The sequence below is a fragment of the Aquarana catesbeiana genome, linkage group LG09, assembly GCF_042186555.1.
Source record: "Aquarana catesbeiana isolate 2022-GZ linkage group LG09, ASM4218655v1, whole genome shotgun sequence".
Lineage (NCBI taxonomy): Eukaryota > Metazoa > Chordata > Amphibia > Anura > Ranidae > Aquarana > Aquarana catesbeiana.
In genome coordinates this window covers 302,772,967-302,792,946 of record NC_133332.1, presented here as the reverse complement: position 1 = coordinate 302,792,946, position 19,980 = coordinate 302,772,967, and the positions used below count along the sequence as shown (strand labels likewise).

General features: G+C 40.1%; 1 protein-coding gene across 4 annotated transcripts in view; it reads right to left on the bottom strand.

The window, feature by feature from the left end:
• NTNG2 (netrin G2) overlaps nucleotides 1-18,468 on the bottom strand; it is a 192,926-nt gene extending 174,458 nt beyond the window's left edge. For 3 of the 4 annotated variants that reach the window (XM_073600522.1, XM_073600525.1, XM_073600523.1), the window contains exon 1: nucleotides 18,037-18,468. The gene's annotated coding sequence lies outside the window, so the exon portion shown is untranslated. The remainder of the gene's footprint in view (nucleotides 1-18,036) is intronic. The other variant, XM_073600526.1, reaches the window with a different exon arrangement.
• Between the last annotated feature and the right edge of the window lie 1,512 nt (nucleotides 18,469-19,980).

The window sequence follows — 19,980 nt, the reverse complement described above, 5'->3', positions numbered from 1 at the left end:
AAATCCATCTCTCCTACTGGAGGATCTGAATGTTATCAAGATTGCGTTAGGCCCCACACCTCATGCTCATCACCCAAACATAGCTCCCCTTCGCTCCCTCCCTGTAATAATGCCAATGGAAGCTTATTGCAAAGAGGTCTCTGTCCACCAGCTCATCTGCGCGACCCTGTCTCATGCCGTTCCCAATTAATGGAGGAGACTTTTCATCTACAAGTGTTACTTGTACCGGAGCGAAACTGTGAGGCCGAAAGAGAAAACCTCATTAAATCTACGATAATAGAATAATTAACCCCCAAAGAGCCAACAGGCCGAGACACTGTGTTTTATGGTCAATTCATTTATTCACAACAGATTAGTTGATGCAGATGACTTAATTAAGTTCCTGCAATGCAAATTTCCAAATATCCCCCGATTAATCAGCAAATCACTAGAAGGATGTAGGATGATACACAATAAAAGGACAATTCATTTTTAGACATGGTTCGCAGCCAAAAAGTGTATTTTGCTGCACAAAGGCCGTCTTTGCCCTAGGCACCCTGTCTACAGAGCATATGCAGTTGCCTGCTGTTTTTCAGAAATATATCATATATCTCTAAAGGGTCATTCTATCCAAAGTGTAATTTTAGAAGTTTTACCTTTAGCTTTTTAAAAGTTTATTTATTCTTTTTCTCATTTTCTAAGAACTGGGGTAATTCCCTTGCAAAGTTAACAGCCTATTCACTTTTAGTAAATAAATCCCTTTGTCTTTTACTGAACTACCCTATGGTCTTTTCCGAAAAGAGCAAGCATGTAAGATAGGGAGGAGGAAGTGGGGAAACAGTCGAGAATTGAGGGGGGAAGGAGTCTCTACCCTGATTCATTTAACTATGTGTGTAAAATTTGAAGTGATTGTAAACCTTCATTTTTTTAGATAGTAAACATGTCATGCTTACCTGAAAAACCATTGCACAAAGCAGCCCTCTTCTGGGACCAGCACTCCTGGCTCCACCTCTTCGGCGAGTACCCCCATAGGAAGCTGCTTCGTATGGGGATACTCAAGTGGGCTTGATCCCGAGCAGCGCTCCCTGCATCTTTAGACACAGACAGCATGGCTTGGCCCGGCCCCCCTTTCCCTCATCACAGGATTTAATTGACAGCAGCAGGGGCCAATGGGTCTCACTGCTATCATTCTGTCCTATGAGGAGGGAGAGAGCAGAGAGGGAAGCTGCTCTTGGGCACAGTGCTGGTTCGAGATCGGGTTCAGGAAAGTATAAGGGGATGGAGAGATCCTAGGGCACATATGGTTTTTTACTTTAAAGGGGTTGTAAAGTCAGAAGGTTTTTCTTTTCAGGTATTTTATTGGCAACAATCAATAAACAGTAACAAATAATCAGTTGTGGATACTGAAAAGTAATTACAGCTTACAAGGGAGTATTGTTAGCGTGATACATAGAACAGTGTGAGTGTTACGGAGATACAAAGTTGAATAGGGTAACGCAAACAACTATATTTTAATTGATTCTGGGTAGAACAAGCCATTTAGAGGCGAAAATCTACTGTGACGTTAAGAGAGGGATGAGGGTATAATTCTGTGGAATAAGAGAGAGGCAGCAGATAGATACAGTACACGAGTTGATCGTGTCACCTTCAGTATAGGTAGGATAAGAGAAGAGGGTAGAGGGGAAAAACAGGTTAGTTGGAGAGGTAAGAGAGGAAAGGCAAGAGTTGCCAGGTGGAGGGGACGGTGGTATCACATGGGCTTCAGTCAGGTTTGGTTAAGGACCCTGGGGGGTACGGGGGGGGGGGGTTAAGATTCTAGGAGGTGTTTATCAAAGTCTGGGGGCAAAAAGTGTTCGATCCATGGCTGCCATATTTTAAGGTGCTGGGGGACTCTGTCTAAGATTGTAGCTTCGATTTTGTTGTGTATCATAGCTTGGGTGATTCTGTTCTTGTTTTCTATTAAATTCAGCGTTGGGGTTTTCCAAGCCTTAGCTATCGTTTGCTTGGCCGCTGTAGTAAGATGAAGGAGGAGGCGGTTTTGGGCTCTAGTACAGTCAATCGTGAAGTGATTCAGCTGTCAGAAGGTTTTTTATCTTAATGCATTTTATGCATTAAGACAAAAAGCCTTCTGTGTGTAGCAGCCCCCCTCAGCCCCCTAATACTTACCCGAGCCCCATCTCTGTTAGCGATGTCCACGAGTGTCTCGGCCTTCCGGGACTCTCCATCCTGATTGGCTAAGACACAGCAGTGGCACCATTGGCTCCCGCTGCTGTCAATTAAAGTCAGTTAGCCAATCAGGAGAGAGAGAGGAGGCGGGGTCGAACCGCAGCTCCGTGTCTGAATGGACACACAGAGCTGCAGCTCAGGTCGGATGCCCCCATAGCAAGCTGTTTGCTGTGGGGGCACTCAACAGGAGGGAGGGGCCAGGAGCACCGAAGAGGGAGCCGAAAAGAGGAGGATTCAGGCTGCAATGTGAAAATCCACTGCAACAGAGCAGGTAAATATGCCATATTTGTTATTTTTATAGAAAAAAAAAAAAAACGAGACTTTACAATCACTTTAATGTAGAGAATGCATTATTTAAAAAAAAAATAAAGTGTTGCTAAACCCAGGACCCTGCATTCACTATATCTGGTCTGCCACAGTACACAGAATATGGAAATGCAATTATTTTAGTAAATATAAACTGTTAAATACCTTTTCTCATCAGCAGTACATAGCAGTCTTGTGACTTATAGCAGTGTCCGGCCAAGCACTGGTTAAAGCTTGTAGGAGGAGTTTTCATACTGCACTGAGCTGTCCTATCAGGATCCAGGACCCCTGACCCTCTGTCTGGACAGTGCTGATTGGCTCTGTGCTGATCACCTGCACTCTCCCAAGAAAAAAAATAAAACCTCTCTAGCAATACACACCAAACTGAGCGTGTGCAGCCTGACTCCATAGGCTCTGTTATCAGGAAATTATCAAGGGACAGTGGAAGAAGGGGAGGATCAGAGAAGACAGGATCAAACAGCCATTTTGCACAATGAGGAGGAGTAACACCTTAGGATCCACGGTGAGTATACCAACCATGCTTTACTGCATATACAAACTGATCTCACTATTGTGGGTTTAGTAGCAGTTTAAGCCTTTAGAACTACTTTGATCTTGAGTTATTTTTAATGCTCAGCTGCTACAGAGGGGTAAACATGCAAAAAAAAGTACATACGGCCCACCTATTGGCTGGAAGTTAACATGGTATATGTTTTTATGCAATAAATTACATCTTCCTAACAAAACAAAACAAAACAAAAAAATTATATATATATACAGCTCTGTGCTCATAAGTTTAAATACCATGGCAGAATTTATGATTTCTTGGCCTTTTATACACACACACTAATTACAAGCAAACAGATCACAGGTGAGAATGGTTACCTTTAATAGACTTTCAAACCCCTTTGTGTCAACTTGTGTGCATGTTATCAGGCCAAAATCACCAGGGTATGTAAACTTTTGATCAGGGTCATTTGGGTAGTTTCTGTTGTCATTATGATTTAAAAAGAGTAAACACAGTTGATTGATAATAATTGGCTTCAGCCAAACACTAACCATGAGTGAAAGAAACGTTTTCGTGTTATTCATATTTGCTGGAAAAAAAAAAAAATATATATATATATATATATATATATATATATATATATATATATATATATATATATATACTGTATATATTGTTTTAAATATAAATATAAATATATATATATATATATACACATACACACACACACAACACGATCACTATATGTTCCTGTTTGTTTTAAGCAATTAAGCTTTGCACTTGCAAGGTAAGCTGTAAATATTACCCCATTAGGTCTTTGTGCAGAAGACACAAGTTAATTAGGTGTCACCTCTATGTAAACACATTTACAGTAGTATTACTTTTCATTTACAAAGCACAGATGCAGCCTATGGTACTCTAGAATAAAAGTATTGATTTGATAACCTTTATTTCCTCTAGGTTTACATAAAAAAGGAATGTGATAAGATAATGAATGAAGGGAAGTCTGCCATCTCCATAAGTGTTGTCTTCCTAAATCGGGGTCTATTTTGCCCCTATAAACCCAGTCTGGCTTCCAGGCCAAGAATCTGTGCCAGCTTGGAGCTTTGCAGGACCACAAAAATGGAGGGTTAAGGTACAAAGGCTATTATGTTTTCAGTTGAGTATGTACTTTAAACAACCTCTTATAAACAGGATATACACAATATTGTCAAAAGTATTGGGACGCCTGCCTTTACACACACATGAACTTTAATGCCATCCCAGTCCTAAGCCTCGTACACACGTTTGGATTTTTTGGCAGGGGATTGTGTGATGACAATAAAATCCTAAAATCCAACCGTTCGTACGCTCCTTCAGACAATTGTTGTCCAACTTTCCGCCAACAAATGTTGGATGGCAGGCTAGTAAATTTTCAGATTTTTGTATTGTGTGTACACAAGTCCGTCACACAAAAATCCAAAAGTACAAACAAGCATGTTTGAAATCAATGCTCACCAAACACAACATTAGCAGAAGGTGCCCATGAAGTGGTGCTCAAGAGCTGAAATTCCACGTAGTACATCACTACATTCGTGTTTGTTGGCCGACAATTGTGTGCCGTTAGTATGCAAGACAAGTTCCTGGCACACGCCCTTCGGACAAAAGTCTGACGCTCTGTTAGCCAACAATCCGATCGTGTGTATGAGGCTTTAGTCTGTAGGGTTTAATATTGATTTGGCCCACCCTTCACAGCTATAACAGCTCCAATCCTTCTGGGAAGGCTCTCCACAAGATGTGTCTATGGATGAATTAGAGCAGAGACTGTGAGCCAGGCTTTCTCATCCAACATCAGTGCCTGAGCTCACAAATGCGCTTCTGGAAGAATGGTCAAACATTCCCATAGACACACTCCTAAACCTTGTGGACAGCCTTCCCAGAAGAGATGAAGCTGTTATAGCTGCAAAGGGTGGGCCAACTCAATATTAAACCCTACGGACTAAGACCCGGATGCCATTAAAGTTCATGTGCGTGTAAAGGCAGGCGTCCTGATACTTTTGACTATATAGTGTATGTTATAACATAATAGTAATACATTAATATATATATATACATATAAAATGATAATACCACTAGCATAATAACACCTATGAATTTCTGGTGAAAATTTTAATTATATTCCTAAGCGATAGGTTTGTTTTCCGAATTGTAAGTCGTTCTGCCAGCAGCTTAGCTTACCCTCCCCCCAGTCCCCCCCCCCCCCCCCCTCCAGCAGAGTCTCAGAAGTCTAATGTATGCACAGAGGAAGGGCTCTATGATGAACAGCTGAGCTGCTGAGAGAATAATGTCAACAATTTCAGAGCTTCTGCTGTGAAATTTGAGGATGAATTTCTCCATGGTGCCTTGAACTACAGAGGGCAGTGCGGCATATTTTAATTCTCATTCACTGCTCTTTTAAGAATATGTAAACATTTGACTGTACCAAGTCTGGCCACAGTTACACATTAAAATGTATCCAAACCTTAAACCAAAAATGTAATATATTATATCTTTAAATGTGGTGGCAGCATTTTTTTTTTTTTTTTAGGATTCTATTCCTTTTTTCACATGGTGATCCGATCAGTAACACAGGAGTGGATTTCCTAAAATTGAAAGTGCAAAATCTGGTGCAGCTCTGCATAGAAACCAATAAGCTTCCGATGTCCGCCGGGACCCGCCGATCATTCGGGAGATCAGCCGAACGGCGGTCTGCCTATGTAAACAAGGCAGAACGCCGTTTTTTTTGAGAAGGGAAGACAGAGATCTTGTGTTCCTGCTAAACAGGACAACCGATCTCTGTCTTTCCACAGTAAATGCACCCCCCTTACAGAGTTAAAAAGCACTCCCAGGGAACATAGTTAACCCTTTGATCGCCCCTGATGTTAACCCCTTCCCTGCCAATGTCATTAGCACAGTGACAGTGCATTTTTTTTAGCACTGATCACTGTATTGGTGTCACTGGTCCCCAAAAAGTGTCACTTAGCCCTGGTTCACACGGAGCTGCGGGAATGAAGCCATGCGAATTCAGCTAAACTCGCACGATTTCACTCCCGCATGTCAGCCCCGATTTCGGCAGGCGATTTCACAGACATCTGTGTGGGTTTCTGCACAGATGTCTATGGAAATCGCACCCCGAAATCCCAAATAGTATTACAGAAACTACTTTTTGAAATTGGTGCGGTGCCGCAAGTGCAGCGCCACATCGATTAGGACGGTGCCATTTCCGGCAATTGCCGCCAATTTGACATGCCATTTGACAATGTGAACCAGGGCTTAGTGTCAGATCTGTCCACCGCAATGTCGCAGTCCCGCTAAAAATCACTGACTGCCCCCACTAGTAAAAAAAATATAAAAAATTAAAATTCCAGTTTATATCCCATAGTTTGTAGACGCTGTAACTTTTGCGCAAACCAATCAATATACGCTTATTGGAATTTTTTTTTATCAAAAATATGTTGCAGAATACATTTACATTTTTTTTATTGGATGTGTTTTATAGCAGAAAGTAAAAAATATAGTTTTTTTTTTTTCAAAATTGTCGGTCTTTTTTTGTTTATAGCGCAAAAAATAAAAAACGCAGATGTGATAAATTACCACCAAAAGAAAGTTCTATTTGTGCGGAAAAAAAGACATCAGTTTTATTTAAGTACAGCGTCGCACATCTGCGTGATTGTCAGTTAAAGTATCGCAGTGTCGTATTGCAAAAAATTTCTTGGTCATGAAGGGGTAAACCTTCTGGAGCTGAAGTGGTTAAAGTCCCTTTCACAATTGTAAGACCTAAAAGTCGCGTGACTTTGCCGCAACTTTGACGCGACTTGAAGCAATGCCTTTGTAATCTTGAGGCCTATGGACCTCAAGTCACATCCAAGTCAGACCAAAGTAGTGCAGGGACTACATTGAAGTCGCACAGATATGAACGGTACTCATTGAAAATCATGGGGTACAACTTGTCATGTGACTTTGCAGTCCCAAGTCACAGGACAAGTCACACAAGTGTGAAAGGGGCCTAAAGTTTAATTTACCAAGCTGAAGTTGGAAGCCAATAGGCTACCATGCACAACTGCACCAGACTTTGTACTTCCCAGTTTTAGTAAATCAACCCCACACTGTCTTATGGCCTGTACACACAATTTGAAAATCGTACGAAAAATACCTCTTCATTTTCGATATGAGATTAGCATGCAAAAAAAAAAGGACAATCATTCGTCTGATAATCTCATTGTGTATACGAGGCATTAGGGTGGCTACATTTACTCTTTCACTGTATCCAAGGAGAAGCAGTAAAGCCTCCCTTGGACAGCAGCATTGTCAACCTGTGGTGAGGGTGGTGTGAGATTGACTTCTAGATGTACAGTGCCTTGCAAAAGTATTCACCCCCCCCTTGGCATTTTTCGTGTTTTGTTGCCTCACAACCTGGAATTAACATGGAGTGTTTGAGGATTTGCATCATTTAATTTACAGAACATGCCCACAACAAACATTTTTTTTATTGTGAAGAAAACAACAAATAGGACAAATTAACAGAAAAAGTCAATGTGCATAACTATTCACCCCCCTAAAGTCAATATTTTGTAGAGCCACCTTTTGTGGGTATCACAGCTCCAAGTTGCTTTGGATAAGTCTCTATGAGCTTGCCACATTTTACCACTGGGATATTTGCCCATTCCTCTTTGCAAAACTGCTCCAGCTCCTTCAGGTTGGATGGTTTGCGCTTTTGAACAGCAATCTTTAAGTCTAACCACAGATTTTCTATTGGATTGAGGTCTGGGCTTTGACTAGGCCATTCCAACACATTTACATGTTTCCCCTTAAACCACTCAAGTGTTGCATTATCAGTGTGTTTGGGGTCATTGTCCTGCTGGAAGGTGAACCTCCGTCCTAGCCTCAAATCACACACAGAGTGGTACAGGTTTTGCTCAAGAATATCCCTGTATTTAGCACCATCCATATTTCCCTTAACTCTGACCAGTTTCCCAGTCCTGACTGCTGAAAAATATCCCCACAGCATGATGCTGCCACCACCATGTTTCACAGTGGGGATGTTGTTCTTTGGGTGATGTGATGTGTTTTGTTTGCGCCACACATAGCGTTTTCTTTGATGGCAAAAAAGTTAAATTTTAGTCTCATCAGACCAGAGCACCTTCCTCCATACATTTTGGGAGTCTCCCACATGGCTTTTCGCAATCTCATAACGTGCCATTTTGTTTTTTGCTGAAAGTAATGGCTTTCTTCTGCCCACTCTGCCATAAAGCCCAACTCTATGGAGCGTACGGCTTATTGTGGTCCTATGTACAGATACTCCAGTCTCTGCTGTGGAACTCTGCAGCTCCTCCAGGGTTACCTTAGGTCTCTGTGCTCCTCTCTGATTAATGCTCTCCTTACCCGGTCCATGAGTTTTAGTGTGAGGCAGTCTCGGCAGGTTTGCTGTTGTGCCATGTTCTTTCCATTTGGTTATGATAGATTTGATGGTGCTCCTAGGGATCATCAAAGATTTGGATATTTTTTTATATCCTAACCCTGACTTGTACTTCTCAACAACATTGTCCCTTACTTGTTTGGAGAGTTCCTTGGTCTTCATGGCAGTGTTTGGTTAGTGGTGCCTCTTGCTTAGGTGTTGCAGCCTCTGGGGCCTTTTAAAAAGGTGTGTATATGTAATGACAGATCATGTGACACTTAGATTGCACACAGGTGGACATCATTTCACTAATTATGTGACTTCTGAAGGTAATTGGTTGCACCAGAGCTTTTTATGGGCTTCATAACAAAGGGGGTGAATACATACACACATTCAAATTATCATTTTTTTATTTCTGAAAAATAGTTTTGTGTATATATTTTTATAATTTTACTTCACCAACTTAGACGTGTTCTGATCCATCACATATAATTCAGATTAAAAAAAAACATTGAACTAAAGGCTATAATGTAACAAAATAGGTAAAAAGCCAAGGGGTGAATACTTTTGCAACGCACTGTAGATTAACTTTACATAAGTGACCAAAAAAACGATAGACAAACTCCAGATGTTTTTTCTTTTTGAAATAAACGTTTTACATACGTGAATAAAAGCTGATTGACCATTTTAAGCACCCCTGTCAGTGTTAAACAGTTTGCCTCAATCCTCTAGCTGTCACTTTTGCTGGAATTACTGGTTGGATCACCAGTTGAAAATAAAGAGGAAAAGGGGGGAGAGAATGAAAACAAATGCAGCCACCACATCTAAGACCTCGTAAGCTGCAATGTATTTTGCATTTTTTGGGGGTTTAGATATGCTTTGAGTTATTCAACCCAAGACTTTGATGAGCTACTAACAATAAAAAGCATTATATAAGGACTAGAGAACATTTACTGTAGTACAGCTCAGAGCAAAAGCAAGGACATTTTCAAGGACAAAGACTAATCTTTTACTATCTAGGAACAGAAACCTCCAGGTGTATCTGACCCATCCCCTCCTATTTTCTTATTGGCTGACCAGTAAGAAGATGCATGGAGGGGTGTTGGCAGTCACTGACTTTCTAGATGAAGTCAATATTTGCATATCTCTGCCACTGCATTCTAAGGTGCTTTGGGACTCCCTTGGCACTTTAGAAGAAAGATGGAACTGAATTCAGATGTCTGCCTTTACAGGTAAACAGATTACTCACATGTGACTTTAATAATCATGGGCATTTGTAACATTAAAAAGAAATTAAGAGCATGTTCCATACTTGTCAACAGAAGAAGGGGCGAGCACAGACACAGCATGGTGCCCACTAAAATTATTTTAAAACAAGGTGGGGACACACAACAGTATATATTTTGATCCAATTTGGGGGATTGGCTAATTTCCATATAAGCAGCACCGGAAACCGAGGGTTATCTGGATATTTTTCTGAGATGTAATGAATATTTTTTTTTTTTTAATGCAATTAAAAGCAGTAGCTGGCAAAATTAAAAGTCTATATATCCAGTTCAGATCATGTTGTGCGTTACACTGAGATGCAACAACATAATTTTTCTGCTGCTTAATGCGCATTTCCAGGACCCATAAGAATATATGGTAGTATAATAACGCCTGTTAACACATGTTAGAAGCCTTTACTATCGGAAAAATTGAAAAATTTGGTTTTTAAAAATGATATTGCAATTATTTACAAAATTTTACAGAAATGCTGCAAAAATGCACATCCTCACACTACATACATCACTGAGTGCATAGGTGTGAATTATCTATAATAGAACAATGCTCTATATATATAAATATATATATATATATATATATATATATATATATATATATATATATATATATATATATATATATTATTAGCTAAATGACCATTTCCTATTCAAATGTTCATGTTTAGGCCAGAGCTGTCACAGGGCAACTAACAATGTACAAACTACAGTAACCAACGACCACCAATCATACATTGTCTTTCACTGTCCTGTTTTGAAAGGCGAGAGTTGATTGGCTAATAGTTGTTACTGATCTTTAAATATCACTAAGGTTAAATACACTAGGGTTCTCTGCACTGTCTTATAAAATATGCCTAAATCCCTGGTAATTATAGGATATGGGGCCACTAAATTTTAGGAGAACATGTTAAAATAAGCATATGAAAGCTACTACTGCTAATGTAATTTTTAAAAGTACAGGCTCTGATTTCATTACTCAGCTATGACTTATCAGACTTCACTGCCTGCATGCTTGTTCCAGAGGATCAAGCATGACAGACCCATACTGCACCTTTAATGACCACATTTATGAAAACTCTCGTGTTTCTATTCTCACAGGTTGTCCTTTGAAATATGATTTATCTTAAATAAATATAACAATTGAGTTTATAGATTTTTATATATCCTATACCTGGATTTCACATTATATTAATAATTGCTAAGAAAGGGGAGAGTGCATCCAACTGGATAATGCCGCCTGCCATCTCAGGCTGGGGAGAGGCTGATGTCTTGTTTTGAACGGAACTCCTAGACAAAAAGTCAACTATACATAAAATATATCGCTATATAATAATAATAATAACATTATTATTATTGGTATTATTATTATTATTATTATCTGTTATCTAAAAAGGTTAAAAAAAACAAAAAAAACAATTGTTTCTGAGAATGCAAACACAAATCTAAATAAATAAGGAAAATATGTTTGTTTGTTTTTTGTTTTTTGTTTTTCTGCATGTTACTCATTTTGAGCTATTTTAACCTTCTCCTGAATGTAATATTAGTGGAATATTCACAAATTGAATTTGCTTGTCATGCCATAGTTCAATGATCGTATTTCACATATAGATTTTTAGCTGTCCTCTCTAGCGGTTAGTTATATGTCAGACAGTGCAACCAGCCTTCTTGCTGAATAACCGCTATGAAAAAAAATCTATTATTAGAACGCTAATCAAAAAGCAAAATATAATGTTTTTCTAATAGTTAGTGTTTGGAAATCCAGACAATGAGCTTCTCCTATTTGTTGCTTTTCGGTTTGTTAAATATACCAAAGAAAGTATGTTTGGACATCTATAGATCCTTCCAAACATCTAGTGAGATTATAACTTCCTCTACTGCCTGTGCTGTTAGCAGTTATCATTGTTTCCAGCTTTCTCTGTGCACTACAGAGCCCCCCCCCCCCAACACACACACCTTTATGTTACAGAGAAGAAAAGGTTCTGCATGTTCTTTAGTCCCATCCTATGGTAACAATGCTGCTCTATTGGTACGGTACAGTGAGTAAGCATTGCCACCCTAGGACAGGAAGTGTGCTACTGGCGGGATCACTAGGTGAAAATAAAGGCAACAAAACAAAGAGATAAAAGACGAATGGAATGCAGTCGCCACATCTAAGGATTAACAAGCTGCAATGTATTAAAATTTTTAGTTTTTTGGGTTTACATACACTTTAAGGGCAAATAATGTCCGCGTTATATAAAATAAAACAGGTATGTACACACCCTGGTCATAAAATATGACAGCCTAAATGCACATATAATTACAACTAACAGAAGCCTTTAAAAACAACATTAAATATCTATCTATTTTTATATATATATATATATATATACTGTAACAGTATATTTATCCTAAAAGGGTAATCTGCTAATCCTATATACCATTTGCTTCATTCTGATAGAGTTGTTTCAGTCTTTGGAACAAATACATTTTTATCCACCTGACTACTTTTTTGACCCCAAACGGACTGCATTGTTTCTGAAAGTAAGTCTTCTCAAATAAAGTCTCTGTTTTCTTCTAACACCAGCAATGGATTTCCTCTTTGTATCCATTCTTATTGCTGTAAATGGCCAGACCCCACTTATGACTCAGTGAGAGTGCAGAGTGGGTTCTAGCTCATAAAATAATGATTGTATATAGGGGATGGAGCCAGGGAGTGGAGGTAGTAAGGGAACATGTAAGAGAGTGTACAATGGAATATTTATTGTAAAACCAGGTATACAAATATCCCTTTTAGGAAAGGAAGGGCAACCAGCGATGAAGGAACTAGAAGTTTCAGCATGTTCTGCCAGTTCATGCTTGGCGTGTATATAAGATTCTACTTTATGATGATCAGTAAATACATTTCTTTTATTGTTTTTGGCTCCAGTAGATAATATCTATACATCTCTCCGGAGAGCGGAGGAAATGGCAAGCACATTACCGCTCAATGTTAACCCCTTAACTACCGGACCTGGAACAAGATGTATTCTACAAGCATAGTGTACATAATATGAATGTATAAAATAAATAAATACATAATATGTCTGTCTATCTATCTATCTATCTATCTATCTATCTATCTATCTATCTATCTATCTATCTATCTATCTATCTATCTATCTTTTTGCATTGTCTGTCTTCTGAGTATCTCTCTATATATCTCACTGGCAATGCATTTACTTCCTATACATTATCAGTCATTGCAGTATATTTTTAAATGCCCAATTCTTTTTTTTTTTTTTTTATTGCAAGCATTTTTTGTAATCTGTAAGGAGGACACAATTTACTGTAATACCACGTGCAGTGTAATCACCCCTTCCGTCTCTCTGGCACATAGCATTACTGAGCCTGATTCAAGCTGTTGTAGAGTTTTGTAAATAATAGCGCACAAATTATGCCGCCGGTAAGCAGCGTCGGGAGTCATTGTGACAGCTGAGAAAGTTTAGCTTTTGCTGCCCTCTCTCCCTCCAAGCTCCATTCATCAGGCTGAATTTTGCCGGTGACATATAAATTTTCAGCAGGCATTATTAGATGCTGGCCAGGCATACACTGGAAGCAGAGGATCGATCCCCGTTCCCTCCTTTTAGGAGAACTTACTCACCACTGGGGACTGATAAGCAAAGTATTGTGAACACAAAATTAGATTGTAACCCGAGTCTCCTTCTATGTTTTTTTTCTCTTCCTTGTATTGACGAAATATTTTTTGTAGACATCTCTTCTTCCATTAACCTTTTCCTGCCATCAAACACCAGTTAGAGTCACTTAAAATGAATCTTTTACATGCAATGCAAGACTGCAGTAATGTAGAAGTGTCGGAAACAATGTAAAAATTGTGTTGGTTCTTTAAACGCACACTGCTGGTGCTGAGTGATAGACAGTGGAAAATAGTTTTGATGTCTTCATGATGATGATGAAAAAAAGGAATAAGAAAGATATCTATGTGTTGCGTAAATGTGTTATGTTTCATTTGCACAGTAAGCTAACACTTAAAACTGGGATATACAGAATTTCTCTAGGAATTTGCTGCACAGGTCACTGTGTGCCGGAAATAAGATTCCAATCTAATAAATCTCCTTCATGGAAACCAACCTTTATATTTTATGAAGCTGCCTTTTAGGCCTCTAAAGAGACATATCCAGGGATGGAATTTACTGACGGCACAGTATAGAATGTTTTCTAGGTATAAGCTGTTCTTTTAAGTGGACTATGATGAATTTATGTTTACCTTTTTATATGTCTTATTTTTTTGGTTTGTATGTAGGGAACTAACTTGACTTTTATAGGGAAGATGATGCTGGAAGTACGGGTTCCTGAAAAGTTCTGTGCCTTCCAGACTCTGTTCTCGCACATTGAGCGGAGAGATTCATTCCCCCTCAGCCGGGAGCCTGATTACAGAGTTAAATCATATAAATATTTTAAATGTGACACACATTCCTGGAGGAGTGATTTATTATTATGCAGAGGAATTCGGTAGTATTTTAGGATTAGATCAGACTTATGGAACCTAAAAAACTATCCACTTGCATTATTATCTCTGCATCATTCTATTTATATATATATAGCTGTCCAGTCTATCTATCTATGTATCTATCTATCTATCTATCTATCTATCTATCTATCTATCTATCTATCACATTTGAATGCATTCTATCTATCTATCTATCTATCTATCTATCTATCTATCTATCTATCTATCTACACTAATAAAATATATGTTTCCCTTTATTCATATGTATTCTATCTATCTATCTATCTATCTATCTATCTATCTATCTATCTATCTATCTATCTATCTATCTATCTGTCTATGCATCTAACCACTTATAAATTCATATATTTCATCTCTGCTGTCTCTATGTCTCTATCAGTCTATCTATGCCATATCTATCTATCTATCTATCTATCTATCTATCTATCTATCTATCTATCTATCTATCTATCTATCTATCTATCCATCTAATCACCTAACTATCTATATGCCTATATAAAAATTCAACTAATATCTTTCTACTCAATTATCTATCTATATATCTATGCTTCTAACCACTTATTATTTCATATATTCTATAACTGCTGTCTCTATCCGTCTTTCTATGCCATATCTATCTATCTATCTATCTATCTATCTATCTATCTATCTATTTAATAACCTAACTATCTATATAGATATCCAACCAATAACAATCTACCCAATTATTTATCTATATATCTATGCATCTAACCACTTATTAATTCAGTTATTTAATCTCTGCTGTCTCTACAGTATCAGTCTATCTATGCAATATCTATCTATCTATTCAATTATCCAACAATCTACCTATATAGATATCCAACTAATATCTATCGACCCCATTATCTATCTATCTATCTATCTATCTATCTATCTATCTATCTATCTATCTATCTATCTATCTATCTATCTATCTCCCTTATAGTAATAGTGAGAAGCTGTGGTGGGAGTATGTGGTACACAGAGGGTGCTGCTAATAGTTTAGAAAACTCAGAGAGCAGCAGAAATGACTGTACTGAAAGGAGGAATGCAATTCAGAATATGTAATAAAATAGCTTAATATGCAGATCAAGTAGCAGAGCCGCTGTTTATTTGTCAATCTGGAGAGAATCTGCTTGCACTGCAAATGTTTCTATGAACTGATCCACTAGCAGTAGGAGAGCTCCCAAACAATCTAATCTGACATTACAGCTATATCTAGGCTGCATGTGTGTAATGTGGAGACTACAATCCCCTTATTAAAATGTCTGCTGTTTATATCCTGAGCCCCATTCACATCACATTCCTCTAAATCAGGTGCAAGTACCTTATGCCTGCCAGGGAAGAGTGGCTTGCTGTTCTGGGTTTGTGTACACCTCTTGGTGGCTAAAGAGTTAAATACAAATTTAAAGGGCCCTGGACTTGCCATTTTTTGATGACTGGTGGACAGTACATAGATGTTTAACTCATTAATGCCACTATCTATCTATCTATCTATCTATCTATCTATCTATCTATCTATCTATCTATCTATCTATCTATCTATCTATCTATCATGATAGATAGATAGATAGATAGATAGATAGATAGATAGATAGATAGATAGATAGATAGATAGATAGATAGATAGATAGATATCTCGTATATCTGCCTTGCTATTGTATTTGGTGTTCACAGCTTGCACGCTGCACATGGGACCCAGTGAACAAACTCCAATAACTTAGTGGACTTTTACAAGAATATATTCAGAATTACACAGTGCTTATTTAATTAAACTGAAGTCTGGATAGCAGTTACAAAATAAAGGTTGCTGTATGTTATTGCTTTTTTACTCCTTTACCTAATACACCTACCTCCTAATGCATTTAAATAAACAGGTGAATGAATATGAGTTTCAATACACAGCGCTCTGAATTATCACCAGCAGTTTTATTATGCAAAAATTTAGTGCTTTGGCTATAACTTTTAAAACTTCATACTAATGAAAAATGCATGTCTTTGGTTTGGGACAAGTCTAGATTACATAAAGATATTTTAGATATTTTGCACTGCCCATTGGATATGTATACAGCCAGGGTGCAATAAACAGATAGATAGATAGATAGATAGATAGATAGATAGATAGATAGATAGATAGATAGATAGATAGATAGATAGATAGATGTCAGATAGACAAGTATGAGATAAATGGACGTTTGTGTGAGACCTACAGAGGTAGATGTAACCCAATCTATGACTTTGAATATTCCAGTTATATTGTAGTCACTGAAGCATGTGCTCCAAACTCATATTATGTGCTGCAAACCCAAAAAGTTGGCGAAAAAAAGACTCTTGTCCATGATCAGCTAAACCAACAGGGAGCAGAGTAATCTCAGATTACTATAAATACAGTAATCCAAGTACATGTAAATGTAGTTTTCTGCTATGAGAAGAGGATGTGTGATGGGGGCCATGGACTCACCAGAAGGTACCAGGGGAAATATGGAAGGGGGTTTGAATGTGGGCTCCCCAGTGCCAGTGAGTGGTTGACTTGTTCCCCTTCAGGTTATATGCCCATACTCATGTCCTTTTCTCTTCTTTATGCCCTATGCTCATTTTAATGCCCTGTGCCCATCTTCATGACCTGTTCCCATCTTTATGTCCCATGCTTACCTTCATATCTTGTGTCCCATCTTCATGACCTGTGCCCACCATGTCCTATGCCAACATTCATACCCTGTGCCCTCCTTCATGTACTATGCTCATCCTTAAGTCTTATGGCCATCTTCGTGTCCTCTGTCCACCTTCATGCCTCTTTTGCCCACTTTCATGTAGTGTGCCCACCTTTATCTCCTGCACCCTCCTTCATGTCCTGTGCCTACCAAGCCCTATGCCCTCCTTCATGTCTTGTGCCCACCATGTCCTGCACCTTCCTTCATGTCCTGTGCCCACCATGCCCTGTACCTTCATTCATGTCCTGTGCTTACAATTCCCTGTACCCTCGTGTCCTGTGCCCACCATGTCCTATGTCCACCATCATGCCCTGTGTCCACTTTCATGCCCTGTGCCCACCTTTATGCCCTGAGCCCTTCTTTATGTACTGTGATCATCTTCAAGTCCCATGCCCTTCTTCATCTCCTGTACCCTCCTTCATGTCCTGTGCCCACCATGTTCTGTACCCTTATTCATGTCCTGTGCAACCATGTTCTGTACCCTTCTTCATGTCCTGTGTCCACCATGACCTATGCCCTCCGTCATGCCCTGTGCCCACCATGCCTTGCACCCTCCTTCATGTCCTGTGCCCACCATGTTATGTACCCTTATTCATGTCCTGTGCCTACACTGCCCTGCACCCGCCTTCATGTCCTGTGCCCACCATGTTCTGTACACCGCTTCATGTCCTGTGCCCACCATGCCCTGCACCCTCCTTCATGTCCTGTACCCTTATTCATGTCCTGTGCCCACACTGCCCTGCACCCGCCTTCATGTCCTGTGCCCACCATGTTCTGTACACCCCTTCATGTCCTGTGCCCACCATGCCCTGCACCCTCCTTCATGTCCTGTATCCTTATTCATGTCCTGTGCCCACCATGCCCTGCACCCTCCTTCATGTCCTGTACCCTTATTCATGTCCTGTGCCCACCATGCCCTGCACCCTCCTTCATGTCCTGTGCCCACCATGTTCTGCACCCTCCTTCGTGTCCTGTGCCCACCATGCCCTATGTCCTTCTTCATGCCCCCTCCATGCCCTGTACCCCCCTATGACCTCCTTCATGTCCTGCACCCTCCTTCATGCCCCCTCCATGCCCAGCAGCCCCTATGCCCGGCTCACCTGAGGATGCCAGGTCCGGAGGGCTCTCGTTCAGCTCACATCCACAGAGCGGCGGGTCCCCGGCAGCCACAAGTAAACTTTTTTCTCGGTGTCCGGTATAAAGTCCAACTCCGGGCAGGACGGCTGAGCTCCCCTCCCCAGTGACATCCAGGGGCAGATGGCGAGAGGCTTTGTGAAATCTCCGCGCCGCTCCAAGTTAATGCTGGAAGATAAATCCCTCAACCATCACTTCCAATCACGGGAACACGCCGCTCCTCCGCCGTCCCCGCGCACACCAATCTGCTTCCCTTAAAGGGGCTGCCGGCCGGCCGGCTGAGCGAAGGGGGAGCCGCGAGCCGGAGTCAGGAGGATCGGCGTCTGCGATCAGCACCACGCTGTGCGGACAGCTCCCGGGACGCCACGCCCCCCGCCACACCCCGCACTGACAGCAGGGCGTGGCCTCCCCTCCCCGAGAGGACTCCTCGTTCCTCCATCAGATCGCATTGTACACGGGGGACCGGAGAGAGAGATCCATCAATCCCGGACACAGTACCGAGCGCTGGGATTCATCAACTTTGTTTTATTTGCATTTTGTTTTTGCTGAATGCAGATTAAAGAAAACCTTTTCATAGACACACATGGGGAGGGGGGGGGGGGATTATAATAAAGACCAAATAGGCTTAGCACTATGTGGGGGAAGTTGCACTTTGCAATTAGTGAATGGGGTGAAATTTTACTTTGCAAAGAATACCCAACCATGTGCAAGGAACAAAAAATAAAAAAAGAAATCAGCGTTTTTGCTTCACGTGATTGGATGATGGACATCAGTGGAGTATTATGCCTAGTATAGTGGGAACATGCTTTGGGGGTGCCTATTCACTCCAATGTACTATACATGACAAACACGCCACCCTTTTAAAACATGTATCTGCTGGCCACGTGTGGGGTGATACAAGCATTAGATGTGTTTTTCACGCAATGTGGGAGCGCACACCGAAAACCCACACTTCTGTGTATGTCCCCGGAATGCACACATGTGAATGCAGCCTAAGCTGTGGGGAAAATCCGCTGGTAAAGTGAACAGTCTATTTACCTTTAGTAAATCGCCCTCTATGGTGTCTGTCTTTACCAACCTTTTCTTGAAGATGCTAGTTGCCTGGCTAGTAACCTGGCCAAATGGGTTCAATAAGTTTGAGTCGCTGGAAAAAGTGTACATACAGTTGTGCTCATAAGTTTACATACCCTGGCAGATTTTATGATTTCTTGGCCATTTTTCAGAGAATATGAATGATATCACAAAAGCGTTTCTTTCACTCATGGTTAGTGTTTGGCTGAAGCCATTTATTTATCAATCAACCGTGTTTAATCTTTTTAAATCATAATCACAACAGAAACTAACCAAATGACTCTGATCAAAAGTTTATACACCCTGGTGATTTTGGCCTGATAACATGCACACAAGTTGATACAAAGGGGTTTCAATGTCTATTAAAGGTAACCATCCTCACCTGTGATCTGTTTGCTTGTAATTAGTGTGTGTGTATAAAAGGTAAATGAGTTTCTGGACTCCTGACAGACCCTTGCATCTTTCATCCAGTGCTGCACTGGATTCTGAGTTATGGGGAAAGCAAAAGAATTGTCAAAGGATCTGCGGGAAAAGGTACATACATACTCATTGGTGTGTGTGTAGCCTATTGCATTAGGGTGTGCACCCCAGAGCACAAAAACACATGTATATATCAGCAGAGCAGTGGACATGTCAGTAGAGCAGAGATTGGTGTCTGCAGGGCAGTGGATGGTGTCAGTAGTTTTTATTTTTATTATTTTTTGCAATATTATTTTCTATTTTTTTTTACAATGTTGTTTAGCACCCCATTGGGGGGGGGGGGCTTTGGTGAAATATCAGGGGTCTAAACAGATAAAAAGAAACTGAGGACAGAGCTTCCCCAGTCCTCTTCTCTGCAT